Source organism: Schistocerca piceifrons, chromosome 6 (genome assembly GCF_021461385.2).
Source record: "Schistocerca piceifrons isolate TAMUIC-IGC-003096 chromosome 6, iqSchPice1.1, whole genome shotgun sequence".
NCBI lineage: Eukaryota > Metazoa > Arthropoda > Insecta > Orthoptera > Acrididae > Schistocerca > Schistocerca piceifrons.
In genome coordinates, this window is record NC_060143.1 from 426,511,955 (window position 1) to 426,535,286 (window position 23,332).

The window sequence follows — 23,332 nt, forward strand, 5'->3', positions numbered from 1 at the left end:
CCCGCCCACCTGCCCCTCCAAAATCTGTCCATGACTACCACCGTGCCAATTGGGATGCCTACCGGGAAACCATTGACTTATAGGTCGAAAGCCACCCCCTCACTTTCCACCACCCTGATGACATCACCCATGCCTCTTCCTTCCTTCAGAAGACCATCACTGACGCTGTGGAGCCTCATGTCCCTACCAAATTCATCCACCCTCACCGCCCTACGCTTCCTCCACAGGCCGTCCTTCTTCTGTGTGAATCCCGCAGGCTCTACCGCTCCTTCCTCCGCACTCGTGACCGGGATACTCTCACCCGCCACCGGCAATTACAGCGACATATCCGGAACCTCCTCACCACAAAGAAACGCCGGGACTGGCGTCAGACATGCATACGCCTCAACTCCACCCTCCCTGTCAACTCCTCCAAGTACTGGTCAGCCTTCCACCGCCTTACTGGTAGCGATCCCACCCCGCATTACCCCATCCTCCATGACGATCGACCCTTTCCTGACAACCTCAGTAAGGCTAACCATTTTGCTTCCCACCTGTCCGAGGTCTTCTCCATTCCTGACGATCCCCATTTTGATTACTCCCTCTTCCCCACTGTCCTTGACTGCACTGACATCTCTGTCCCCCCGCTCGCCCCTAGCTTCCAGTACTTGGATCGGCTACCGCCCTCCGACATCAACACTCCCATCACCATGCAAGACATCACACTCGTCCTCCGCTCCAAATGCAACACCGCCCCTGGTCATGATGGCGTCACCTACCATCACCTCAAGGAATCCCCTCCATCCTTCCTGCCTGTCCTTGCTACCCTGTACAATGTCCTCTTCTCCACTGGATTTTACCCTGACCTGTGGAAGACTTCCCGTGTCCTGTTGTTCCCTAAGCCTAACAAACCCCCCTCTGCTACCTCTTCCTATCGTCCCATCTGCCTCACCTCCGTGTTCAGTAAGGTCTTTGAGGCCATCCTCTCTCGCCGTATCCACCGCCACCTTCACCAGTACCACCTCCTTCCTCTTACCCAACGTGGCTTCCGGCCTTCCTTCTCTGCTGACGACCAGCTCCTTAACCTTACCCATCTTCTTTCCCTCCAACTTAACTCCCGTCGCTCTGCTATCTTTGTTTCCCTTGATCTCCAGAACGCCTATGACTGTGTCTGGCATCCTGGGCTCCTTTTCAAACTCCAGACCTATGCTCTCCCCATCAACTTCGTCCGTCTTGTTGCTTCCTTCCTCTCCCATCGTCCCTCCTATGTGACTATCCACAATTCCAACTCCCGTACTTTCTACCCCTCTGCCGGCGTGCCCCAAGGTTCTGTCCTTTCCCCTCTCCTCTATCTCCTATACACTGCTGATATGTCCAAACCTCCCCCTCCTGTTCATCTTCTCCAGTTCGCTGATGACACCGCCATCCTAGCCCTTTATCCTACCCTTCAACGGTCCCAACGTGCCCTCCAAACCCACCTTGACCAATTCACCGCTTGGTGCAACCAGTGGTTCCTCCGTGTTAATCCCTCCAAGACCCAGGCGATCATCATAGGCTGCACCACCCGCTCCTTCCGCCTCCATGATTTCTACCTCACCATTTACGGCTGTCCTATCCACCTCATTCCTACCCTCAAATACCTTGGCCTCACACTCGACCGCCACCTCACCTGGACTCCCCATCTCCTTACCATCCAAAACAAAGCTCACAACCGCCTCCGCCTCCTGAGACTCCTGTCCGGCCGGATGTGGGGTTTGCATCCTTCCACCATCCTTCACACCTATAAATCCATGATCCGCCCCATCCTTTGTTATGCCAGCATCGCTTGGATTTCCGCCCCTCCCCGGTTCTATAAAGCCCTCCAAATCCTCGAACGCCATGCACTCCGCCTCGCCCTCCGCATTCGCCTTCTGTCCCCCACGCACATCCTCTATGACCCCATCCCCTTCCCCCACCTTCTCCTTTTCCTTGAACACATCCGCACACTATATATTGTCCGCCGCCTTGATCCCCCTCACCCCCTGGTGTCTCCCTTCCTCTCCACTCCCAACCAGTTGCCGCGCCTTTACCGTTGTGTCCCTCCCTCTCTCCATCTCCACACCCTCCATCTCCTTTCCCAAAACAACTTCCACCGTCTACCACTCCCGGATGATGAGCTTCGTCCTGACATCTACCCTTCCTACCAACTCTAACCCCCTCTTCCTGCCTCCTCCTCAGGGCTCCCTCTCCTCCCCCTCCCTCCTTCTGAGCGGATTTCCCCTCCTACTCCCCGTCCATCTCTTGTGCCTTCTTTCAGTGTCTCTGCGCTCCCTCCTGCCCTGTCTTCCCTTTCCCTCTCCCGCCCCATGTGTCTCCTGCCTCTTCGTGAACCCACGGTTGCCCCTCCTCTCTTCATCCCACCGCTTCCCCAGCTGCCCCATGCTCTCCCCTCCTTTTCCATCCTCTCTGACCTATCCCTCGGCAGGTCCCGCCTCGTAGTTTTATTCTTCGTCGTGTGTGCTCCAAGTGGGTTTTAAGTGAGTTGTTTCGGAGTGTTTTTAATACTGTGGCCAACTTTTAACCTGTGCATACGCATCCAGTGTCTTCTCTGTGTTTTAAGAATCGCCAACTGTGTTTTTAACTTTCTGGTGGCTTTTATAACTGTCCCTGATGAACGTCTACATGTCAGTGTCTTTTTACCTCCATTTTCACCCCTTACTCTGTTTTATGTTCCCCTTTTTTACCTCCTTATGTATGTATTATTTTATTCTTGTTTTAGTTGTCACGTCACTCGGCTGAAGAGCGGCAGATTGTGCTGCTGACAGCCCTCCCCTCCCCTATGGGGCAGGGGCATGAAAGCACAATTAAAAAAAAAAAAAAAAAAAAAAAAAGAAAAAAAAAAAGAAAAAGAGGGCTCCTCGAATGTACTCGCTTCGGCGGTACATATACTAAAATTGGAACGATACAGAGAAGATTAGCATGGCCCCTGCGCAAGGATGACACGCAAAATCGTGAAGCGTTCCACATTTTTTTCGCAATCTCACTCTCTCATGTCTCACATCAGCTGCTGATACCCTCAGCCACCAACACAAGTTTCGCTTCATATCTGCACCCACTTGTCACAAACTATGCTGTCCATTTTAGCAGTTCTCCTTCACTCTCTTTCATTCACAACAGAACATGATAAAACTGGCAATAAACCTATCCCTTACATCACCAATGCACATCTAACGCCTACAAAGCTTCTGGTGCCTGTATGCCACTATCACATACTGACTGCACACAGACCCACAACATTTAACTTTATTCATCTTCATGGATGCAGCTGATGCCATAATTGTTTCAGCAGCATAAATAAACATGTGAAGGAAGATGTCTCTTTAATCATTAAGTGTGCAAGCTACCCCTTTACAGGAAGTTCATTTAACATTACGTTTCAAGTAACTTTCCTAGTGGCCTTGCTACGTAGCTGCAGCCTCATAATACAGACTGCAGATGACACCTCATCAGATTCTTAACTGAAGCATATCTGCCTGTGTAATAAGCCACTGCCCTTCACCTAAAAACCAACTATTACAGCAAATCTGTGGTGCACCAGCATGTCATGTACAAATTTCACTGGTGTGACGCACAAAGTATTTTCCCACATGTCTGGCAATCTGCCACTACATATAGTTACCTAAATTAAATTCAAAAGTGTCAGCCAATGAATACCACAACACTGAAGTGTTTAGAAAGCAGACCAGTATGCTAGTATTAACATATAGTATTTAGATGTGAGGCTCTACTATTTTGACAGCACTTTGAATCCCATCAATGTCATACAAGTCGATGCTGTTCACAATTACAGCTGATGCACCTCTCATCCTGTGTCTAGCAGAAAGATTGGACAAACCCTGCATGCAATATTCATCATGTCATATACACAGAAGCTCTAGCACATAAGCAGATATAGAGGCAGTGAAGACACAAAACACTAGCAAGCTTCAGGATTTTGGAATAAACAGCAACATCACAAACCAGTTTGTGTCACATGACACCAGTAGCTACTCAGTTATTAACTGCTTTCAGATACTAAATCTATCACTCTTTGTTTTACACTAGCAATTCTTCCTGCAATAACAACATTCACCAAACTGGATTACACCTGATTGACATTTCATAGGAACATAACTACAGCTACTAACACAATGCTAACCTGGTTTCTCTTACCACATGTCCCCTCAATATTTTAGGCTCATTCACAAATCTCCAACACAGTGTTTCACTGTCGTAAAGTAGACCTGCCCTGTGTATACCTGGATCAACACAATTATATCACCTGGTATTGTACTGAAAACCGAAATATTTCCATCATAACTACTATCGCACACAACTCGCATTCACCCACCCATGCCCTAGTAATGACCTACACTGCTGTGTTTCAAAGTGTGTAATATGAATGCTGTTTTTAATGGTTCATGAGGCTACTGTGTCTCTTCTTGCAGTCACTATTGTCTTCTGGCGCCATTGGATGAAAAGGACCATGCTTGGTCTCTGTGGAGTTACTCAATAATTTACATGGTCACAGCCTGTGTCTTGTTGTTGTGTACTTCATGTGTGAGTTAAAAGTTGCCTTCCAGATGCACACTCTGTAATTAAAAAGATTAGTATCATAAGAAAGTACCACTACAAGAGTAATGAAATTTGTGTAAGCAGTGAAGTCAGTTTCGCAAATATATTCACTTGTTTTGAGAGTCTTGAAGACTGCTTCAATCAGAGTTATTTATCCCACACATTAGAGAAGTGTGTTTCATAGGTATGCCTATAAGACACTAAACTCGGATTGTGAGAACATGGCGACACCTCATCAGATACTTAACTGAAGCATATCTGCCTGTGTAATAAGCCACTGCCCTTTACCCAAAAACTAACTATTACAGCCAATCCGTGGTGCATCAGCATGACATGTACAAATTTCATTGGTGTGACCCACAAAGTATTTTCCCACATGTCTGGCAATCTGCCACTACATATAATTACCTAAATTAATTTCAAAAGTGTCATCCAATGATTACCACAACACTGAAGAGTTTAGAAAGCAGTCCAGTATGCTAATATTAACATATAGTATTTAGATGTGAGGCTCTACTATTTTGATGGCACTTTGAATCCCATCAATGTCATACAAGTCGATGCTGTTCACAATTTCAGCTGATGCATTTCTTATCCTGTTTCGAGGAGAAAGATTGGACTAACTCTGCTTGCAAATATTCAGCATGTTACATAGTTCCCAATACGCTGTGCTGCCGCCTAGCGGCAGCTGTGTGAAACTGCTGCTGCTCTGGGTGGATGCTGCGAGTGCATGCAACTGTACGATATAATTTTTATGTCCAGTACTGCCAAATATGCAGTTGACAGCACTGCGATTTACTAGGAACAACACCTTGCAGTAATTAGTTTACATATTAGCACTTGACAGGCCTTGTGTTCCTCACCAGAGCTGCGGATAGCTACACCCAAGCCAAACCATGTTAGACGCAACTGTGTATACAACTTCATGGGGCTCCTCGAACGTACTCGCTTCGGCGGCACATATGCTGAAACTGGAACGGTACAGAGAAGATTAGCACGGCTACTGCGCAAGGATGACACCCAAAATCGCGAAGTGTTTCACATTTTTTTAGCAATCTCACTCTCTTATGTCTCTCATCAGCTGCTAATACCCTCAGCCTCCTACACAAGTTTCGGTTTATATCTGCACCAACTTGTCACAAACTATGCTTTCCATTTACTGACTTCTCCTCCACTCTCTTTTATTCACAGCAGAACATAAGAAAACTTGTAATGAACATATACCTCACATTATCAATGCACATCTAAAATTTCAGTCTACTAACAAGTCAGCAATCTCATCGAATCCACCATGCACACTAACACAAGTACCTGTCACTAGCACCCATTCAGCTCATTGGCAAATGTGACACAATTCGCAGCTAGTGTAAACCTAAGCCCAGTACAGGCAATAGCCTCTTCTTTTCCTTAGTATCACACTTGCCTGTCACAACGTCTCTTACTACTGTCTCAATGATGTTATTTCATGACACACGCTCACTGCCACATACAACATTTGAAAACCTTTCATCAACTTTACGCAAGGTAGCTGCATTTTACAGATCTTTCTCACTCACATACTTTGACCCAACCTGATGGACTGATATGAATGGCCCCTCCTTCAAGACATGCCAATAAATTATACTTCAAAACTCGTACTTTTGGAGGTACTGTACGTTTATTTTATATCGGTTATCATTGGTTTACATTTATCTACATATATTTAACGTTGTTTCTTTTACCTTTATTTTACAATAGCTTTCTTAAAATACTTACATTGAAAAGTATACCATTAGTAGAGAAACTATGTAAATGTTGCATATGTTAAATAAATGTAAACATCTGAAGATGAGTGCCATGAAGTTTCAAATGCCATCATCGAAAAATTAATGCCTATAAATGCAACTGCTAGCAGATAATTCATTACGTTTACCTTCAGTTTCAACAGTTGCATTTTCTAATGCATCTACAATGGACAAGAATTATTTGCTAATGTTAATACGAGAAAGGACAGAAAAACAAAACATGGCAATGAGACAGGGGCAGTCTCAGTCGACAAGCAGTTAAGGGTAGGTTTTCGAGTTTTGAACATAAGAAGGCCAGTAGTGTGAGATTTAGCGTTTAACTTTCGGCGAAGTTTATTAGCAAGCTTTTTTTTAATATTCTTCCAGAAGTACTTTTGATGGCTGATCGCCTAGGTATGGGTTGTTTCTACATTACAGTTTGTCAGAAAAGGGTACAGTCAGAAGCAGTGGTCTGCAACATTCCACGATAATAGGACTTGTAGAACAGCAAGGTCATTATAAGAGATTTAAATGGTAGAGAGGTAGTGGCCACGCAGGCTCAACAGCACCCTCTTTTGTGTGACCGGACAGGTCAGTGTTACACAACACTCAGTCTGTGCAGAGCCATAATATGGAGTGGAAACGTGTAACCAACTACCACTATGTCTCACCAACATCACAGGGTGGAATATCGGCATGTGAATGCGTTCAAACAGGGTGGATGGACCAGTCACCAAGAGCCAGGTTTGTTGTGCCGAGAAATTGCGGCTCGTACAGGTCGTGTTGCTTCAAGAGTGAGGCATATATTGAACCAGAGAGAATGGGGACTATACAGCGCCGTCAGGGCACTGGATGACACAATTTGACGCAGGTCTATCTGACTGCCATTTTTTCCACTTGGCCGTAACGGGCAGAACAGTGTCATTCACAAGTGTTGACACAATGTTGGAGCACTGCAGTTGGTATGGTCATGTATGTGGTTTGACACCATCTTCTGGGAGCTGGACTGGTGGCATGCATGCCATGGCGTCAACTTCCACTGACCAGACCCCACCAGTGCCACAGGCTTCAGTTGGCACGTGAAACCAACACTGGTGTAATCAGTGGCAAAATATAGTATTTGTGGACGAATCCCACTTCAGCTTGTTCTAAAGTGATGGCCACGTATACTTTCGGCACCACCAGGTTGAACAAAAATTGATCGACCGTACTGTTGAGCGGCATAGAATGCAAACGCCAAGGGAGATTGTTTGGGGTGCCATTGAATATAAAAAATGATATCTTTTCCTATGTCTCGAGGGCAATTTGAATAGCTACCACTACATCAGAAAGGTTTTAAAGCTTGAGGCATTGCTGCTGCTGCAGACTATTCCACATGCCATATTTCAGAAGGACAACACCTGACCACATGTGGTGAAGAATGTAAATGCTTTCTTCGAAGAACAATGGGTGCCACTGCTCGCCTGGCCTGCATGTTGTTGGTTGGGATCTTGTTTGTTCAGAACCTCCTACAGCCACAGCTGATGCCATGTGGATGTGGCTACAAACTATGTGGCAGAGAATTCCCCAGCATCGTATCCAGGAGGTCTTTCATTCCATGCCGCAACATCTAGTGTCTCTGATTGCATGACATGGTGGACATGCCCTGTACCGAATTTCCACAGTCGTATTGCATGTACAGGTCTGTAAATCTAATCATTTGTGCAGTGTTATGTCCATAATAGGTGGAATAAAATTCATTGTGATCACATGTCTCAGAGTTACACTTTCTTCTGACAGTAAATAGGTTGAGCCACCATTTCGTTGCTCATTTTAAAAAAGTTTAAAAATCGAAGTCACTTGAACTTAACGTATTATATCAACTGTATTGTTCAGAAGTCAAATTGTAAAAATGGAAACAACAGACTGGCGCATACCTGAATATTCGTCACAGGTGGCGGCAATGCGATGGCCTCGCTCTCTCTCCATGAATTTCTTCGTCGCTCCGGATTGAAAATAATGGCCGGCAGTATTAACAGGGAGAGTAAAGCATGAAGAATATACAGTACTCTAGCAGCTGCCCAGCCCTACGCTGTTTGCTACGCCATGAATCAGTGCAACTCAGTCATTTCTGGGGCACTGGTTATTCTTCGTGTTTTACTGCCCCTGTTAATACATATCGATAAAAATAATATCGCACTTGACTAATTTGGGATCGCTCTGTCGAATGGGCACATAAAATTCCAATTTAAAAAGTCATTTTGTGTGTCTAAGGGGAAACAGAACGATGCTCTCCGTTGAGCTCGGCGTTGCGTGAATCAAATGGTGAGCCGTATTTGCTTGTACTGACTCTGTCTACACATTGCAGGAACAGAATTGCAAATATCAGCTGAAACGCCAGAGAAAATGCATTTGATGACTCTTTAAGAGAGATACTCTGTATATAGGACAGAATATATAATCTGTGTATGGAGTGGAAGGCTACCTACAGCTTGTATGGAAACTGGACTACAGTTCTAAGAGTCGAAGGGCGTGAAAGAGTGATAGTAATCGAGAAAGGAGTGAGGGAGGGCTGTAACAATCAACCATATTATTCAATTTGGACGTTGAGCGAGTATTACTTAGGGTACATTGGAAAGAGAGAAGAGATAAAAAGAGTAAGGTTGGCGATGACACTTTAATTAACACCTTGCCAATGGACTTGGAAGATCAGTTGAACAGAATGGATAATGTGAATGGGGTGGATGGTGTGTTAAAAAGAGATGACAAGATGAAAATGAATAACAAAAACTGAAGATAATTAAGTCGAACCAAGTCAGGGGGTGAATAGGTAATTACATTAGGAAATGAGACACTAAATTTGCACACCAGATTTTCTATTTGAGTAGTGAACTACTGACAGAAGCAGACATAAAGAGGATATGAAATGTAGACACAATAAGAAGGAACGTTTTACTGGAAAAGAGAAATATATTAACATATAATATAAGAGAAAATTAAGAATCTTTTGTTGAAGCACAGCCATATCTCGTAGTGAAAGATGGAAAACAAATAGCGCTGACAAGGAGATAGTACTCTTAGACTCTTTTGAAACTTGTACTGTACCATAATGCAGTAGATAAGATCAGTACACTGAGTAAGTAATGAAGAGAAAGGGCATCGAATTGGGGACAAAAGGGTGTCATAATGCTACTTGATTAAAATAATGAGTAGTTCATTGGGACACAATCTGAGGAACCAAGGAAAGGACTTGTTCATTGAGAGAAGTATGGGGGATAACAATTGTAGAGTAAGACTAATATTTAATGCTATAAGCAGAAGCAAGTGGATTTAGGATGCGGTAGTTATGCAAGTATGAAGAGAGACATATTAACCTGGATTGCTGCCTTAAACCAGTCTTCAGGTTGATGATAGCAAGAAGAATGTAAATCACATGAAGGATGTATGATCTGCAAAATTATGACGAGGTTGTGGCTACCTCACCCCGCTGTCTTCTACAGCTATTGCCATCCGAGGCGGCGAAAATGAAAGGAGTGTGCTTCAGTTTAAGGGTGCAGTAAATGTTTACAGGCTTCCAGGATTTTAAATGGGTTACCTGTCTAGAATTTGACATTGTAAGGTTGTGACGATATCCCTTATTGCAGAGGACCCTTACTTGTTTGATACTGGAAGACGTGGAAGTATGTCATAACTCTATTAATCAAGAAATGATTAACAAATATGTTGATGTATTCTGAAATTAGAATTGTAAAAACACATGGGCAGCCTTCACTGACATTAAAATGCCTGTAGCAAGACACATCAGCTACGGTGATGAAGCTGCAGCTGCTGCACATCATGAAGCTCGATCTGCGTGGGCATTACGTTGTGACAGTGAAAGCTCTATAATTAGCTGGCGCCTCACACTTATAAGCTTCTGGCACAAGGGGAAAAAATAGTGCCAATTGTCAATAGATGCTTCTCATCGTATCACTACGTCTGCACGAAGATGAAGAACAACGATTTAAAACGTGAGTAGTTCTTAACTTTTTCCGCTTTTCTGAGTGAATTATCAGCTCCTCTCAGAATCACAGCAGCCGAGATCTATTATTGGTTCCTCAGTATGTTCGTATATTATTATTCCAGACTACCATAAAGTTTATTTTACTCGGAAATTTCATGAACTTCTTCAGTTCTGGGGGTATCATATATAGACTTCCAGATTTTGCTTTTTTCTCGTACGAAGCTGAATTTCTAGCCTGTGGTATCATCACTTGTTCGTTCTTCTGCCGAGCACCGTGAGGTGACAGCAATGATTCGAAACTTTGAATTTTGATCTGCACAGCATGTCTCCACGATATAAAGATAAACACGTATTTTTTTCTGATGACATGTTTTAATATGGTATTAAAACTGTACAGACATCTCTCAGTTAACAGCGAACTATCAATTAACGTTGTTGGGGATTTATAAGGTTTAAACTTTTGGGTATCACATATGATATCTTGGGAATCAAAGGATTTATAAGTTTTAAACTTTTGGGTATCACATATGATATCTTGGGAATCGATACAAACTCTGTTTATGCCAGCTGAATTTCGTTAAATTTTTTTCTACTTGTTTATCAAGCATGACTGATGAAGAATTGGTCAACAGAATTAATCCAGGGTAGTCTGACATAGAATCTGAAGAGTCTGATGATGAAAATGACGCTTTGATCCAAAGAGCTCAAAATGAAGAAAGTCTGTCACGAGAGGAAACTGTGCCTCTTGCTCAAAAGCGAGAAATATTCGAGTTATGGAGGCATATAAATAAGAAAGACTAAGTGTGTTACTGAAAGAATTACTGCCTTTTTCTAGATAGTTTGCTTAGAAATTTATTTGACAGTTTTTATTTTCAGACAGGTGGCAGTTCCGGTAACTTCCAATGTAACATTTCAATTAACAGATCTGCAGCCACAGATGAACTCAAGCAGCTGGCTGAATATTTTTCCAAGTACTTTCTTGGTTCATTTTTCAGGGTACGTCTAAGTTCACAAATATTAAGCACATCTGTAAAACACGCAAATCACTTCATTCTACAGCACAAGAAATGCACAACTGTTGGGGAGTGAGTGTTGTTGCAGCACTTTTAGATGTACCACGACAAAGAATGTGCTGGGAGAGGAAAAGTAGATACCCGTTGTGAATCTTCAGGTTTTGGCGGTGAAAAGACTGTTCCATTAAGTTTTGGGTGTGCAGCCGCAAGAAATCTCCTTCTTCTTCTAATATTTCGGCTGTATATCGTCCAGCCATCTTCAGAGTGTGTCGCAAGACTGTCGCTCCAGTGCTCGCTTCGTCCCTTTATACTCGTGTACCGCGCGACTGCGCGTGCGGCCACAGATGTAAATGCGCCAGAGACGTTGGTCGGCGGCAGAGACGTGCATAATGCGCGAATTGTATCTATGACTCCGCAGTCGATCTGTATTGGCATATCGATATATCATTGTGAGCTGCCCTGTGACAACGTGTTTGTGAGTTTATTACAGTAAGTACCGGATTCCATGATTTATCAAGATTGAAACCACTATCTCTATTAATTAAATTCGTCGTCAAGCGAATTTCAATTGCCTCCTTCACTATCGAGTCCCAAAAGGATGATGTAGTTGCCAAAATTTCGAGGTTGTCATACAACTTACTGTGACCAATATCAATACAGTGCTCCGCCACTGCCGACTTGTTAGGTTGTAAAAGTCGTGTGTACCTCCGGTGTTCTTGGACTGTACGAGTTGTTTGTCCGATGTAAGAAAGGCCACATTCACATGGAATTTTGTAAACTCCAGATTTTCGGAGCAGAAAATCATCTTTGATGGAGCCCACGAGTGCAGCTGTCTTAGTTGAAGGACGGCAGTCTTGCGACTCACTCTGAAGATGGCTGGACGGTATACAGCCGAAATATTAGAAGAAGAAGGAGATTCTTGCGGCTGCACACCCGAAACTTAATGGAACAGTCTTTGAGCCGACAAAATTTGAAGATTCACATGAAGTACCTCTGCGGGGAGGAGATGGTTTTATGTGTTCGACGATTGGATAAGCTTCGACACTTGACAGCAAGATTACTGAGCTCTTTAAGTTTTTTACTAAGGTTCTGTGACCAGGGCATAATTGCGAAGTTTGCCAGATTAGTACATTTTATAAAAACGACGTCTATGAATAAGATTTTAACAAAAGCTAGTTCTGCTATTGTTAAGGAGAAGATCCACTTTACTCGCCAAAAATTAGACCTGGTTTCTGAAGAACTTTATCGCCTGCACCTGAAGATGTCTGTGGAGATACCCTATGATTCTTGGAATTGGATTGATGGTACAACTTGGGCCAAATCAGACTGGATTCGTGAGGTGGCCACATCCTGACAGACTACAAAATTTAGTCGACTGAAGACGACATCGCAGCGAGAAACTGTTAATCTTCGCCCTGTTATTAATATGACAGGTAGAGATTTGGACGACGCTACGATGATGGTTTTGAGTTAGGGACTGAATTTTGCACCCACGCCACAGGTTCTGCCATTGCCTTCGTTTATCAGCGCCATTGAAGAAGCTATTCGACCACTTCCCTCGGATTCAGCAGAGGAAATAAGACGTGAAACATGCCGTGCAATTATGAAGGCTCGCCCACAAAGGAGCAATATATCTGCGGCAGAGAGGGCTGCTACAAGCAAGCTTCGCCTGGATACTCAGACGGTGGTACTCTCAGCAGATAAAGGTAATGCTACTGTTTTATTGTCTCGGGACGGATACCATGATAAAATGTAAAATTTATTGAGTGACAACATGTACTGGAAGATCAGCAGGGATCCCACTAATCGAGTGGCGAAGAAAACTGTTTCGCTTCTGAATGATTCTCCCTTTCCACCAGAAGTTGTTCGGAAATTGAAACCAAGTGGTCCGGTTCCTCCCAGACTTTATGGACTACCAAAGGTCCACAAGAAAGATGTTCCTCTGCGCCCCATAGTGAGTAACATAGGCTCTCCAACCTATGACGTTGCCAAACATCTGGCATCATTGTTGAGGCCTCTTGTGGGAAAATGTACTCACCACATACGAAACTCTGCTGACTTCATTAGTAAACTGAAATAATTGAAAATGAACCCATTTGATATATTAGTTAGTTTTGATGTGGTGGCTTTATTTACAAAGGTTCCCCTTCCAGAATCTCTACAGCTTATTGAAAGAAGTTTTGACAAAGAGATTTCAGCTTTATTTAAACGTGGTCTGACCTCCACATATTTCTTATTTAACAATGAATTTTTTGAACAGATGGACGGAGTCGCCATGGGTAGTCCCTTATCCCCTCTGGTGGCCAATTTATTTATGGAGGACTTCGAGGAGAATGCGCTTGAATCTGCTGATTTGAAACCCATGGTATTCTGGAGGTATGTTGATGACACCTTTGCAGTTTGGCCCCACGGTTTGGCCCCAACTTGCAAGACTTCTTAAGACATCTGAACTTCCTCCACGATCAAATAAAGTTCACAATGGAAATTGAAAAGGAGGGATGCCTTCCATTCTTGGATGTTTTGATTCGGCGCAGAGAGGATGGCACTTTGGGACATGAAGTGTATAGGAAGCCAGCGCACACCGATCTGTATTTACGTGCAAATAGCTGCCACCATCCTGCCCAGACAATGAGTGTTCTCCGAACTTTGACCCACCGAGTGTATACTATTTCTGACGAAAGTAGTCTGCAAGATGAACTTTCCCACTTACAAACAAAGAGTGTTTGAAGACAATTGGTACTCTCCACAACAAATACAGAGGGCACTGAAAATGAAACTGAAAGAGGCCACAAAGAAAGCAGCAGAAGATGAAGAATCCTTTAAATCAATGGCCTTCCTGCCATATGACGGTAGCTCTCATCAAAAATAGGATGGATTCTCGGCAGACACAAAGTAAAAGTGATTTTTTGTCCCTCACCCAAGACAGCTGCACTCGTGGGCTCCGTCAAAGATGATTTGCTGCTCCGAAAATCTGGAGTTTACAAAATTCCATGTGAATGTGGCCTTTCCTACATCAGAAAAATAACTCGTACAGTCCAAGAACACCGGAGGTACACACGACTTTTACAACCTAACAAGTCGGCAGTGGCAGAGCACTGTATTGATAATGGTCTCAGTAAGTTGTATGACAACGTCGAAATTTTGGCCACTACATCATCCTTTTGGGACTCGATAGTGAAGGAGGCAATTGAAATTTGCTTGACGACGAATTTAATTAATAGAGATAGTGGTTTCAATCTTGATAAATCATGGAATCCGGTACTTGCTGTAATAAACTCACAAAGACGTCGTCACAGTGCAGCTCACAATGCTATATCGATATGCCAACACAGATCGACTGTGGAGTCATAGATACAACTCACGTATTATGCCATAGAGGCAAAAATAAGAGGAGTTGTCATGACGTCACAAACTTGAAGCCGACCCAAGAGAAGGTCCGCCATGTTAGCTACCCCAAAACATTCGCTTCTGGTGGTTTGATTCCACGTAGTCGTGAAGTGTTTTGATAAAACATGCCGGCTTGCGTCGCTCGCGGGTGTACTAATCGTTCTGATTGTAGTCTAAAGTTTACACAAATCACATTTCATTCGTAAGTGGACTTATTTAAGCGCTATTTTCTTATATATACTTGAAATTCTGATGCACTGTAAAGTTTTACAGTATGGTTTTTTTTCTGTGATTTAACTTTAGATTTCCTATCAATCCAAGGCGAAGAGCTGTCTGGAAGTGAGCATTACACTTGGTTTTCACTGTGTGGTTATTCTGAAGTAACTGAAAAGTCCTGCAAGAAATATCCTGGAAATGGGGACTAATGTTTTAAAATGCAATAATTTAATACAAAACTAATGTAACTACATGTAGTTAATTAAATCTTCAGTAAAATGTGTGGAACACCTGTTACAGTGGTTAAATTATAAGTACTTAAATGGTTACATATTTGTTAAAGCAAAGTTCCCTATCGAAGTCCAGGCTTAGATCATTGCATTAATCACTGTGTTGTCGTATTACCCTGTAAATTTCTGTTCTTTGCCACACTGAATGTCATTTGGTAGGTACAATTTAAAAAGAAAGCAGATGTGGAAATTGCAATGGGCCTGACAATCTTAAATTCAGTTCTGTTCCTTCGTAATTTAACGTATTTTTCACTTTGTTGACATGACAGCTGGCTTGTTTATATCATCCCTGCATACATCTATGGGACACAAAAGGAAATAAGGTAAGTTTCTTGCAAACGTGAACATTTAAAATTTGCATTTGACTTGAAAATGCAACGAATACAAATCGGTGCCTCTAAACTATCAATCATTGTTTTTGGCGTTCTGGCTTTATCAATTATCGACACAAACACAATGAAAGTGAATAGAAATGGATTACAAAAGCACGCTTTTCATAGCACATACGTCTCTTCTCGGTTATTCTAAGTGTATAAACAAAAAGGAATTACAGTACTGAGGCAAGAAGCGTAATATTTTTACGTATTACTGTATCGAATACGCATTTAAGACCAGAAAAACGTTTGAAGTTGCGTTCCTTATGCTATGTTGTTCACTAAAACCGAGTAACATTTACTATATAAAACAAAAATCACCTGCACACGACATAAATAACGAACAAGAAGCAATTGTAAACACTCGTCTGCTAATGTTTTGGGGGATCCAAGATGGTGGCAGGCCCCGCCCACTGGCTTCAAAACAACGTACAGCGCAAGTGTGTAGCGCCATCTCCCCTTATTCTACCTCCATGCATTATGCACGTCTCTGCCGCCGACCAACGTCTCTGGCGTATTTGCATCTGTGGCCGCATACGCAGTCGCGCGGTACACGAGTATAAAGGGACGAAGCGAGCACTGGAGCGGCAGTCTTGCGACTCACTCTGAAGATGGCTGGACGATATACAGCCGAAATATTAGAAGAAGAAGGAGATTTCTTGCGGCTGCACGCCCGAAACTTAATGGAATAGATACCCATTAATTTCAGACAATATTACAAGGGACAGATATTTCTTCCTGAGGAATTGCCTAAAATTATTTGACGAATTACAGTCGTTGAAAGTATTAGTACCATCTTTGTAGTCTGACATCGCTCCAAATCCACAGCCAATCCGAACAATATGTGTAATGTTTAGCGCTGCTTTTCTGGTAATGAAGTAACATAAAACCATAATTGTATGTAAAATTGTCCTATTTATGTCCAGAGGGGCATTGAAAGGAAGAAGTGATTGAGAAGGGAGTGAGACAGGTTTGTAGTCTATCCTCAATGTTATTCAATCTCTGCCTGAGCAAGAAGTAAAGAAAACTAACGAAAAATGTAGAGTAGCAATCAAAGTTTAGGTAGGAGAAATGAAAACTTTGAGGTGCAAATGACATTGCAATTCGCCAGAGGCAGAAAAGAACTTGAAAGAACAGTTGAACTGAATGGACAGTGTCTTGAAAGGAGGATATAAGATGAATACAAAAAAAGAACACGACAAAGGTAATGGAATTTTGTCGAAGTAAACAGGTGACGCCGAGGGGATTAATTAGGAAATGGGACACTGAAAGTAGTAGATGAGCTTTGTTATTTGGGCAGCAAAATAACTATGATGGCTGAAGTGGATTTGTTACCAAATGTAGACTGGCAATGGCAAGAAAAGCGTTGATGAAGGAAAAAAAATTGTTAATATCGAATATAGATTTAAGTGTCACAAAGTGTTTTCTGACAGTAATTGTGTGGGGTGTAGCCATGTATCGAAGTGAAGTGTGGACGATAAACAGTTTAGGTAAGATGAGAATAGAAGATTTCAAAATATACTGTTACAGAAGAACGCTGAAGATTACATGAGTAGATCACGTAACTAATGAGGAGGTATGGAATAGAATTGGGGAAAAATAAATTTGTGGAACAATCTGATTAGAAGAAGATACCGGCTGATAGGGACTTTCTGATCAAGGGATAACGAGTTCAGCAGTGGAGAGAAATGCAGAGGCTAAAAATCGTAGAGGAAGACCTAGAGATGAATATAGTAAGTAGGTTCAAACAGAGATGAAGAGGCTTGCACAGGATAGTGTAATGTGGAGAACTGCATTAAACCAGTTTCCGACTGAAGACCGCGAAAGTAACAACAACAACAACATGTCCCAAGGTATCACATGATAACATCTACTACAAATAATTCACTATTGTTGTAAAATTTTTACTGAGGTTCATTTATTGTTAACTAGTACTAACCAAAAGCAGTTAACACAGATGTAGCTCGGGACTGAAGAGGTTAATAATTTAAGAGGCAACTGAATTCATAAAGAGCTCGAAATAAAAAATAGAAAATATGGATACACCGTTGGGCTGTTCGTTGTAAAAAGCACCTGAACCTGTCATTTGACTGGTTGCTTATTAACGCGTACTGAGTTCTTTCCTTGTTTGCTGCCTTGTACGGCGACTCACGCGCACCTCGTCACGTAGTAGTGGTGGGAAGGTCCGATGTGTTACCACATGTAACATTGTTACGATGTGGGGGAATGTTGCTGCTGCCGTCTAGACACAGGGCCGTGACAACTGCGGACCGCCACAGCCGCGACTCGACAGTCGCCACGCCGCGGTCGAATGCGCCCCCAGGGTGCAACTGAGCTGAGGGATGCGACTGCAGTTTGCGGCTGCCGATGCGTCACGACTCGCTCGCTTCGTGCCGCCCCAGGCGATCGTATGTCGCCGGACGTCTTACCGCCTCGCAGAGCCGAAACTTCGCGGACGCTCCTACTCTTGGACGACACTCACTTATCATTCTACGCTTCCCTATGCTGAAGTTAGAGGCGCACCGTCCCTGGAAGTGCTTCCACCGAAACCGTTCACTTTTGTCAACAAAGTACTTACAGTGAGTGCTAAAAGATAATCCTGCATTACGACTATTTTTGTCATCAAATGCGAGGGAGTAGCTTACGTCGTAACTTACGCGTTACGCTACACTGTTTCGGACAGTTTCATGACGAGCTAGATAGTCATATAACATATGTTGAGGTGATAAAAGATATGAGATAGCGATATGGACATAAACAGATGGCGGTAGTATCACGTAAACAAGATGGAAATGAGCAGCCTGTTGGCAGAGCTGCCATTTGTATGCAGGTGATTCATGTAAAAAGATTTCCGACGTGATTATGGCAGCACGACGGGAAAACACACTTTGAACGCGGAATGATATTTGGAGCTAGACACATGGTACATTCCATTTCGGAAATGCTTAGGAAATTCAATATTGCGAGATCCAGTGTCAAGAGTGTGCCAAGAATACCAAATTTCAGCCATTACCTCTCACAACGGACAACTCAGTGGCCGACAGCCATTACTTAATATGATATTTCAGTGTGTGTGTTATTCTGATTACAATGCAAAGTTCCTTTGGACATGCATGCATACACTGCAATATCGTATTTATTTACCGATACTGGACAAGCAACTTTCAAGTACAAATCTAACCTGTACAGGAATATGCATAATGGACGTGTTTCGAGTCCCGGCTGGCACAAATTATCATTCTCGTTATTCAATTATACAGCTGGTGGTTATCCATATTCCCAACTGAGAATTCATTTAACGCCTTCACTTAACGACCGAGAGCAGCGTCGTTTAAAAGTTGCCATTCCTAATAGGCAACCAACATTGCGTGAAATAACCGCAGAAATCAACAACGAACGCATCCGTTAGGATAATCTGATGAAATTGTCATTATGGGCCCATGGCATCAGGCAATCAACGAGAGTGCCTTTACTGACAGCACGACATCGCCCAAAGCGTCCATCCTATGCTTGTAACCATGCTTGTGGGACCCAGGACGATTGAAAAGCCGTAGCCTGGTCAGATGAGTCCCGAGTTCCACCTAGGTGCCAACGACTTGATGAGTTCATGCCACACCGAGTTGCTGCAGTACACTGGAAAAAGGAGGCCCGACAAGGTGCCCCATGATTTTTGTTATCTCAGTATACTGTTTCGGACAATTTCGTGTGGAGTTAGTTTAAGTCATCACATAATTTGTTAACCACTGCGTAGAAATGAATGAAAGTGCAGGAGAATGTTGCCAGGGGCCACCCGGTTGAGCATATAAAACTGGACGTCACACGGCCCGAGGTCTACATGTCTACAAGGTGTCCCAGAAGGAATGGTCAATATTCAGGAATACTGCAGGAACGTGCATTTCAAATAAAAAGTCTAGTAAACATGGGTGCTAAAACATATACCTTGAGAGATATGAGCACCTCTTCATCTTTGATATTGTGAAACAAATCTCTTCTACTACAACTCCTTGCCTTCCGTATTTTGAGAGGTGGTAGTGTGGTCCAAAATGTAAATCAAATTGTCCAGTACACATGGGCTCTAAAGTGCATACCCCAAAACTTTGAGTGCCATGCCTATAAAGTTACATCGTCTTCCATGCTGGAAAGAATGCCATGCCAGTAATATTAGAGGCACAACATTTTAGTGAGGACTGCCCTATTATGGCCCATCTTGTCCAAACTACACATTATAGTTTTGGTCCACACTACCGCCTCCCAAAACATGGAAGGAAAAGAGCTAGCAGTAGTAGACATTTGTTTCAGTCTACTGGAGATGAGGAAGTCCTTACAGAGTTTAGGGCACACATTTTAGAGCGCTTGTTCACTGGACTTTTTTGCTTCAAATGATCATTTCTGTCATATAAGTAGTATATATATGCCAATTTTGAACCAAAGAGCACATTTTATAAAAATTATGATTTGAAACCAAGATTTTAGTTTTGCTGTTCACCCCATTTAAAAATTTATCTATATCTGTGAACGAAATCTTCATTTAGTTAAAAAATGAAAATATTATAAATTTTCACTTTGGAAATAGGTTCCCTGAAATTGTGTTGTCTATATCCATTCAATAAATTTTTATTTACTGATAAAATAGAAAATCTAATAAACTTTTTTCTTTATAAATAAGGTCTGCAAGATGGTGTTTACCTATATCCACAAATCTAATTTTCATTTATTTAAAAATAAAAATTTAGTACATTTTTTTTTTTGTAAATCAGCTTTGTCAAACCTCATTCATCTATATCATTGATTGAAATTTTAATTGAAAACTCAGAGTACACTTCAGTGGTAAATGTTTAATTTTTTAAAAAGCTTAGTTTTTTCTACCGAAACAAAAGCAAAACAAAAATGTACTCCTAAGCTGAGCTATTTCAACACGTAGAAAATTGTTGTAAAGAGGAACATGGATTAAGCTATGCTAATTCAGAAAATTGTTGTAAAGAAAAAGGTAATTCAAAAGTAACTAAACAAGTCTTGAGGAATTTATTGATCCTTTTAATATGAAAGAAATGAAGAAGCGAGAAATAAGATATAAAATATAAAAGAACTTTGAGCAATTTGTAAAACGAAAAAATTAACACGTTGACTGCCATTTGGACCATCCATTTCTATGCCACATTGAAATCATGAATATTACTTCAAAGGCAAAAGTGATTTTTTGCATCAGATGTCTTCTTTTGAAGATGCAGAATTAACTTACTTAATAAAATGTCAAATTATGACTGATATGGACTGATAACAAGTGTCCACTATATATGCCTCATTTGGCCCAACAACAAAATTTTAACATAATTATAATCTGTGGTCACGTTAGCCACATGTGGCTCACACAATTTAAAACCACAATATGTGCAAAAGAATCGTTTCTCAAGAAATGATTCAAATGCTTAGTTTATTTGATTATATTAGCTACATATAATATTATTTACAATTTGTTTTACTTGGTTTGACAGTGTTCATGCATAAAGATCTTAGAAAATTCTACTTCTTCAACACAGCATTGTCAATGTCACTAAAACACTCATTGCACATAAAACCGTCACATTTATTGCATTTATTGTACACCCTCTTCACTTTCTTAGCAGCAGCCTTTCTTTCTTCTGTTCTTTGCATGCATTTATAACAGCTCCAAGATCATCTTTGACTGCTCTGCTTTGGTTCCACTACTGTCACCAGGCGATGGCTGTTATCTTCATGGAATACTTGTAGTGTTGCTCATGGTTTTGGATCTTTGGCATTCGATAGCAGGAGAGTCAAGCACCCCCTGAAAGGAATTATTTGTATGTGAGACTTTGATACCTTGTTTGTCAAGTTGTACAGTACTTGAGCATTTACAAACATGTTACAAAAAGGATTTCAGAAACGATCTTTCTGTACCTTTTAACTGTATGCCGAAGTTAGGAATTACCATGGGTACCGATTGTAAAAATATTAAGTGTTACGAGCAAGAGAGTGATCAATGGAGCCACCACTTTTAGACCCATACTTGAAATGCCTTACCTGTGAGCCCTATGAGGCTCATGAGGACTCTAAATACAACATGTGAGCCAGTTATGGCTCACACAGCCAATAGTACAATGTGTATGTGAACTAAATATGGTTCACATGGCGTCACAACCCGTGTAATTGTGAGCCACATTGGCTCACGTGGCAGTGAATGTGCTAAAAATTATTCCAAACTTAATCCACAATAAGTAATAACTCTTATTCTAAATCCTGTTGACAATATTAATAATAATAATAAAGAATTGAATAAAAAATCTCCTAAAATGAACTTCATGTAATCTGTAACAAAACAATTTAATAAAGTATTCCAAACTTAATAAACAACAATTAATCGATCTTAATAATAGGTCTGAGAGTAATCTTAGTTGTAATTTTAATGAGAATTATTTTCTAAAGGCTCTGGTAGATAAATATCAAGAAAATAAACAAAAAATGTATCAGAAAATGTACCTGATTTAAATTTTCTAGATGATGACGATTTGTTTAAAATCACCTAAATGAATTAATAGAAAATCCTCTGCTTTTAAATCGAGAATAATAATTTACAAAATTGATAATGTTGATAATATTATTGGTAGTAAGAATTTTTTAATCAAGTTAAAGAAGAAATAATCATTGACTTTGAGATTATTTCATACAAAGAAGAGTGATAAAAGCTAATATGAAATTTTATTCTAATCCAAAAAATAAAGATGAAACACAAGAACATAATTTTACAGCAAGCTATGAAGGTTTATTATGAACAACTGATTTAGAAGATTATTATCAAAAAACAACAAACAAACAATTAACTAAAATGGAAGAAATGCTAAGAAAAAATCTGGATGGTCTTTATTTTATACGTATAGTTAAGAATTAAATGTTACTAGACACAATCCAGGTTTTGGTTCTCGGTTTTTAGTTCTTATATCAATTTTGCCAGAAGAAGTAAGATAAAAAAGATGTAAGTAATGTAAAAAACACAGGTCAAAAACGTTTTCCATATTCAATAAAATCAGCATTATATCCAGCAAACAATTATATAGAAAGAGTTGTTAGGTTAGGTTAGGGTAAAAATATTGGATTAGAATTAATTGAAATTTTTGATAAGAGAAAGTTAAGAACAAAACATTCTCGGGTTTCAAGTCACGTCAATTCAAATAAAATCCTTGAGGTTTTGATGACATCTCCGCCATCAGCGTCAGGAGTTCACTGACTGGCATAGCTCAAATGGTTTCTCGCTTATATAGGCATGATGACATCATAAGCAGCCAAACAGATAGACCCAATGTGGCACACACGCGTATGTCAACCTGGGCAGCTGGCGGAGTTAATGCCCATGGCAGCACTGGTGATGTCAGGTGGCGCCAAGGGAAGGCACCAAGTTTGAAACTGGCGCTCCCTCATTGTGCATCTGTCTTTGCTTTCTTTCGATGTCCAACGCCCGCCCCCATGCCCTGCTGAGTGTGTACCCCTGGTCCCTGTTGAAATTGTTGTTGTTTAAACGAATCTCGGCTGCTTCCTTTGTAATGGAGTCTCAATGTATAGGTGCATGAGTCAACACTTTTGTACGTTGGTCTCCTGCCTTCCGCTCAAGCAAAACATCCAAGAATGGTAGCTTGCCATGCTTCTCAATCTCGACAGTAAATTTAATTTTGGGATGGACACCATTCATGTGATCGACGAACTGTTATAGCGTATCTTCACCATG

At 41.5% G+C, this 23,332-nt stretch overlaps 2 non-coding genes across 2 annotated transcripts; both read left to right on the forward strand.

The window, feature by feature from the left end:
- Positions 1 to 2,882: 2,882 nt before the first annotated feature.
- Positions 2,883 to 2,989, forward strand: LOC124803801. Its single transcript, XR_007017278.1, has one exon. It is a non-coding gene; the product is annotated as a U6 spliceosomal RNA (small nuclear RNA).
- Positions 2,990 to 5,513: 2,524 nt separating this feature from the next.
- LOC124803835 lies at positions 5,514 to 5,620 on the forward strand. The gene has a single exon (XR_007017309.1). It is a non-coding gene; the product is annotated as a U6 spliceosomal RNA (small nuclear RNA).
- The last annotated feature ends 17,712 nt before the right edge of the window (positions 5,621 to 23,332 follow it).